This window comes from Mastomys coucha, unplaced genomic scaffold (assembly GCF_008632895.1).
Source record: "Mastomys coucha isolate ucsf_1 unplaced genomic scaffold, UCSF_Mcou_1 pScaffold16, whole genome shotgun sequence".
NCBI lineage: Eukaryota > Metazoa > Chordata > Mammalia > Rodentia > Muridae > Mastomys > Mastomys coucha.
This window is the reverse complement of record NW_022196898.1, coordinates 47207002-47213434: the sequence shown is the minus strand read 5'-3', so window position 1 is coordinate 47213434 and position 6433 is coordinate 47207002. Positions and strand designations below refer to the sequence as shown.

General features: G+C 43.9%; 1 protein-coding gene across 2 annotated transcripts in view; it reads right to left on the bottom strand.

Moving 5' to 3' along the window:
- The window catches only part of Tbx15 (T-box transcription factor 15), a 117824-nt gene that overhangs the window by 62538 nt on the left and 48853 nt on the right, over positions 1–6433 (bottom strand). The gene's annotated exons all lie outside the window — the stretch shown is intronic.

The following is a 6433-nucleotide window of genomic DNA, read 5'->3' as shown; positions in this document are numbered from 1 at the left end:
GCAACTAGACACAGCAGGTGGTGGGGCTGCCCATGCCAAGGCTTTCCTAAAGGCTGTGGTGGCCGAGTCTGCCAGAGGAAAGGACACTGTGGTGATCTCAATTTGTTTGCTACTGAGAACCTCCTTGCCCTGGCGGCTCTATTTTTACCACCTGGTGACACTGAAGACACTTTGCTGTCATCAAAGTGAATGATAAATCAAGTCAACTCTGAATTATTCATCATTTTCCTGTGAAAAAGGACCTTGGATTTTGAATCTGAAAGCAGAAGCGTGAGCCCCAATTCTTCCTCTTCAGAAAGATGTCACCTGAAGGAAGCTACCTTCCCTGCCAGTGCTCTGCCACCCAGCTGTGAAGACTGCCCACATTGCCACATGCCCAATGTGATGAGTCACCAGAAGAGTACAATAATGCACATGAAAGCATTTTGTAAACTGTGAAGTACTTGCAAATGCACATTATCAACATTGCAGCTAATCTTTTTCATGCACAGCAATCTCTTGATGCACTTCAAACACTGCTAAAGCCAAGCGCCATGCCCATTAGACATGAAGAAACTGAGACTTTGGGAGGAAGCAGTGTGGCTCAGTGGGAAGCCAGTTCTCTGGATTCTGTCTGCTCCCTCATGCTCATGCAGCAAATTCTCCCTTCCCATCACACCTTCCTGATGTGAAGTGTTTTGTTTTCTATTGCTAGATAACTATTGCCTGGTTTTTACGATGGAGACAGTAAGCATTTGCTTCAGTGAAGCAAAGATCTAGACCAAGTTCTCCCAGTGTCTTGTTCTGAAGCCTGTGACTCTGTAAGGTGTGACCCAGTCACAAAGTAAACTAGAGACTACAGGCCAGAGCTGCTAGTCATAGATTTACTCAACTTGTTTCATTGGTCCCTAAATCATCTCCCCAGTGGTGACCCATTGGAGAAACCATGGAGCAAAAATGTTCCATACTTACACTAAGTACATTTTGCTTTAATCTAATTTTCTATTGATCTACATGCAAAGCAGCCATTTGTTGATAAGGAAAGATTCCCATTTCTCAATGGGGACAAACTGGTATCTCCTTTCAATAGGAAGGCAAATGCTTTCCATGGTACAAGTCATGTAATCATTGATGGTGGCAGTTGGGGGCTCAGAATTGAGATCCATGAAGCCAAATTTAAGATCAAAGGGAAGAGTAACAGATCAACTAGTGATGTCTGTCAGGAACAGAGGAGGACAGAAGAGCAGCATTTGTGCCAGGTGTTCACTATGGCAGTCTTTCTAAGGTCTCTATTGAAGACCTACCTGAGCTCATACAATGTCCCTTTTACCTGCTTTCAAAGAGTAAAGTCCACAATGTCATTGTCCATACCATGTGTTGCTCTTTCCAAGTGGTCCAGGTTTTCTAGGGGCCTCTGAGAGGCCACTAATCTTTCTCCTCTGGTGATAAGGTCATCACGTTAACAAACGTCTGCTCTGACACAGTTGTGGTTTTAATGGAGAACTAATGTCTTCGTCAGAATCTATGCTATTTCACACTTCATTTCCTCCTCAGCTCTTGGATGGAAACCATCGGTCCTGATGATTTACTTTGTGGGAGTTTCCTTCAAGTGAGTTTCCTTCTCTGGGGATTGCCACGCAAGCATTCTCAGGGATCCAGCTGGGGAGCACCCAGCCTTGAAACATCAGTGTGTGTTCAAGTCATTCAAGAAAGCCAAAGGCCTTGGCAGCCAACTGGCTGGGAGTCCCTTAGCCCAGGCCTTCAAGTGTGAGGCTAACAGAAGCAACTGCTATGCTCTCTGTCCCTCTGTCAGTGCTGGCTTGGTGACTTAAAGTGGTCCAGATTGCCAGGGCTAAGATGTGGGAGGAGATGGGTAGAAAACAGATGCTCTGAACTTATGATCCATAATTCAGTCTGCCTCCAGATCTCTCCATGAGTTTCTCCAAGTCTCTCTTAAATTTCTTTCATTTGACACACAGCCTACCTACCATTCAACCCAGATTCCCTAAGAATGTTTTGACGTCCATTTATCTGTGCTCAGGATACAACCCCACTCAAAGTATCTGCTAACAACTAGGTTGAAATAGTGTCCCGTAGCTTGGGTACACAATAAATGCTCTGTATTTTACATAATAAATGCTAGTTACATGTCATAACTTAGAGGAGTGGGTTGGGAGAAATGAATAGAAAATGCTACAGGTCTAACACAGCACGGGGCTCCTCTTCAGGGACAAGAGGTACCCTTTACAGTCACATCCCCATGTCATCGAGGTCTATATACACTGGTTTGTGAAGGAGAGGTTCTTTCTGTGTCTTGAGACCTATGACCTAATCACTGAAAGTACTTCACTAAGAGGGGTCAAGATAAAGATAAAGGAGGGGGAATTCAAGATGACACCAGCCAGTGCACATCCAAGTCTCATAGGCACAAAGGTGACCCATTCTTTAGGCATCCTTGAGGCAGAAGCCCTAACAATATGGTCTCGTCTGTGATCTTCAACGAAGTGAATTGAGGACAAGAGATATAGTGTACCACTGAAGTGGTTACCAAGAACACTTAAAAAAATGTATAAGGGCCGGGCAGTGGTGGGCACGCCTTTAATCCTAACACTTGGGAGGCAGAGGCAGGCGGATTTCTGAGTTCGAGGCCAGCCTGGTCTACAGAGTGCGTTCCAGGACAGCCAGGGCTATACAGAGAAACCCTGTCTCAAAAAAAAAAGTATAAGGACCTGGTCTCAGAGGAAGCCACAGATGCAGGCCCAAGAGGCAGCTTTCCCAGAGAAGTCTGTGTGAAATGCTGGCCTGAGATCTATGACCCATGAAGCCCTCTTGTTCTTGTTGTCATTGCTGTTTTAAATGAGCATCTGACATCCATTTCTTGATAAGAATGAGCCTGTCTTCATTCTCATGCCAGAGCAGAATCTAAACTTCCTCAGAACACCAGATACAACTCAAAGAGTTCTGAAGAAGAGCAAGAGCCGGGCAGGGTGGTACCTATAACCCCAGGTCAGGATGCTGGGATGAAAAGACTAAGTTCCAGGCCAACCTGAGCTGGACAGTAAGACTGTCTCAAAAATCAAAATCAGTTGTGTAAAATAACACAACTTAGCATGTGACACAAGAGCGTAGCATGCACAAAGCCCTGGGCTCAATTCCCACATGAACTGGCAATGTCAATGTACCCTATAATGCTATAGCACTGCAGAAGTACACGCAGGGCGGGAAGTTCAAATTCATCCTCAGCTGCAGAGAAGGCTGGAGGACAATCTGGGATACATAAGACTGTCTCTAAAAGGAAAACGCATGCAAAGTTGGAGTATGGCTGGATAGCATGCACAAGACGCCTGGGCTTGAAGCACGGCACTTCAAGAATGAAGAAATAAAAGAAGCGGGAGAGAGAGGGTGAGAGCACTTTATCTTCTCCAAACTTGCTGGTACCACAGCCCAGTATCTCAATGTGTTCCCTATTTCTCACAGAAGGGACAGCTGGGCTAGTCAGTGTGTGATCTTGGTTCCTTGCCAATGAGATAGTGAGTAAAGAAAGGCCCATGAGATCATAATGGCACCCTGAAAGGCACTGGCACCAGTTACCCACTCCCAAACCCAACATGTGGCAACTTTCATACTGTAATAAATTTAAACTTGTTAGAACAGACAGAAACATGAGTCATGTCAGGAGCCGAGCAGTTGTGAGCAAGGACAACAGCACCCTCCATAACACAAATAACTAGAAATTACAACCCGATTACATCTGTAGTGTTGCAAGACACCTGGTTTGAAATACAGCTTCTCAGCAGGGAAAAATAAATAAATAGTCACATGACCTAGTGATTTAAAATCAAAGTCAACTGTCTGGATAACACACATACACACACACATACAAAAGGAAAGACCTATATCTTTCCAACAATGAGACTCCTCCTCCATTTGGCTAAATTCTTAGAACAAACTTACATTAGCTTCTGTAGAGTTCTGTGCAAACGACTACTACATGTGGGTCCCCTCAACAGGAAGCAGAGACAACCTTCTGCTAAGGAGTAAGAGTGACTTGTGTGTCCAAGCTTTTCCCAGATGGAGAAAAGCCACTGGAGGGGTTTGGGTAACAATAATAACAGCTGTTGGCTCCCTGCCCAGGGCAAATCTGTGGAATCCTAGGCCTTGGCCCTCCCCCTCCTGCTGGCAAGGCCTCTACACTCTCCTTGGCAGGCATTAAAGTTCACCTGCTCAAGCCACAGGTGCTATTTTCTGCCTCGCCTCCTGGCCTGAGTTGAGTTGGGCTATGGTCCCTAAGCACAGGTAGGAAAACACACAAAGGTTAGCATGACCCTAGGCTGAATTGTGCTCCCACCCTTGACAAACTACACTGTACCATGAGTAAGGCTCCCTACTTTACAGGTCAGTGCCCCCAATCCCTATAAGGGCCTGACTCATCCTCCATACCTAGAGCTTTGACCTATAGCCTTAACCTAAGATAGAACTCTTGCTTCTTCCTTCTATGATGCAAGTATGAAAAGGCCCAGAATTCCCCAGTGTTAGAAAGCTGAGTGTGACCCAAGATTTTCAGTTCACAGGAGTATAGGGCTTCAGTGGGAAATAATACAAGTATAATACTAGACTATAGTTAAAAATACTAATTTTATGTACTTAAAACCAACCATGCCTTCAAAGCTGAAATCAAGACTCAGTTCTCAAATCTTTGGGGTACAATTTTCATCTTACAAAGAACAACAGTCTCCACCCACTATTTTACAGGATCTTTTAGATTTCCAGGGCCAGCTCTTAGCTGCAGTTGCCCCCATGCTCCTTCTCCCAAACTCACACAGATTGGCTGACCTTGGGGTTGGGGGTGGCGGGCTTAGCTATGGGAGTTTCAACACCTAGGAATTCAACAGCACCTCTCTTTCGTTTAGAAAGGCAAGAAGAGAAGAACAGGGGCCCACAAACCATAGGGATCAAGTGGGTTGTTGTTGTTGCTGCTGTTTTGCTTGAAAGTCTGTCCTCTAAGAAAATGAGGTGCATAAAACCACGAGGAAAAACTGCTGGAAACCAAAGACTTCCAGAGGCTGAAAAACCTGTGTTTCCATGGTTAGAGCCTCCCACAGTGCAGGATTCTTACAAAAGTGTATAAATAAGAAAAGCATCCAGGAACAAGAGCTGGAAGAAAGGAAGCCATTTCATTTTTTTTAAAATAAATAATTCGGTACTAGCATTTTTCCAAGGTTCCAGGGACTGGTTTCTAGGGAAAACCTACGGCTGCAGCTATGGCACTTTTCATTGAGATTTGATTCTGTCACTAAAGTCACTGCAGACACTGATCTCTTTTCCAGATCGGCAAATGACCTCACTCTCATAAATGAATTGATGAAGTTTAACTCGTTCTAAACATTCCCCTTTGTTTTAACTCCTTGATTCAATTACCCAGCCAAATAGAACATGAAAAGTAGGAAAAAATTTGGAACAGAATACAAAAGTGAAGAGATGAAGGGCTGGGATTGTCTCTTTGCTCACAGAGCACTTGTTTAGCATATGAAAGGCCCTGTTCCATGCACAGGACCACAGATAAACCATGAAAATAAAAAAGAGACTCAAAGCAGAGCAGGAATAAACTAATGCCTACAGAGCCCTGACTGAAACACAGTCTTTCCTCTTCTCCTTTCTTCTTGACTTCCTGTCTCAGAGACATGAGTCTGTAAGCATCTCATTCTGACTAGAAAATAAAAGATGAGGGACTCAAACTTCTAATAATAGATTTGTTTTAGGTAGTATAGTTAACACAATGAGACTTCAAATGATACTGGAACGTGGTCAGGAAAAGACCATGGGCTGTGACGGGAGAGATCATTCAATGGCTAGGAGCACTTGTTCCATTCCCAGCACCCACATGGTGGCTCACAACTCTCTATCACTCCAATTCCAGGGGATTCAACACCCTCTTCTTAGCTCCTTGAGAACCAGGCATGCAAATGGACACCTGCAGATATGCAGACAAAACACTCACACACATAAAAATCAGTCAATGAATGATATGTTTATTTGCTTTTATACATATTTGTTTATATGTATAGGATATCTCACCAACATGTATACATCTGTGTATGTCCTGCATGCAGTGCCCAAGGAGGCCAGTAGAGGGTATCAGATCCTCTTGGAGGGAGTTACAGGTGGTTGCGAGCAGCCATCTGGGTGCTGGGTATTGAACCTGGGTTCTCTGAAAGAAGAGTCTCTGCACTTAATTGCTGAGTCTTCTCTCCAGCCCTAAAATAAATAAATCTCTTTCGAAAATTAAGCTCATGTGTTTAAAATATGTATGATGTCGCACATAGGGGAATTATCTTAAATCCATGTCTTCCTAGCCCTGAGCTAACATTTTATACACAGGGTTTGTTTCAAGATTGTTTTAAGTCAATTGACTTTCTTTTTTTTTTTTTTCGATATTTTCTTTATTTACATGTAA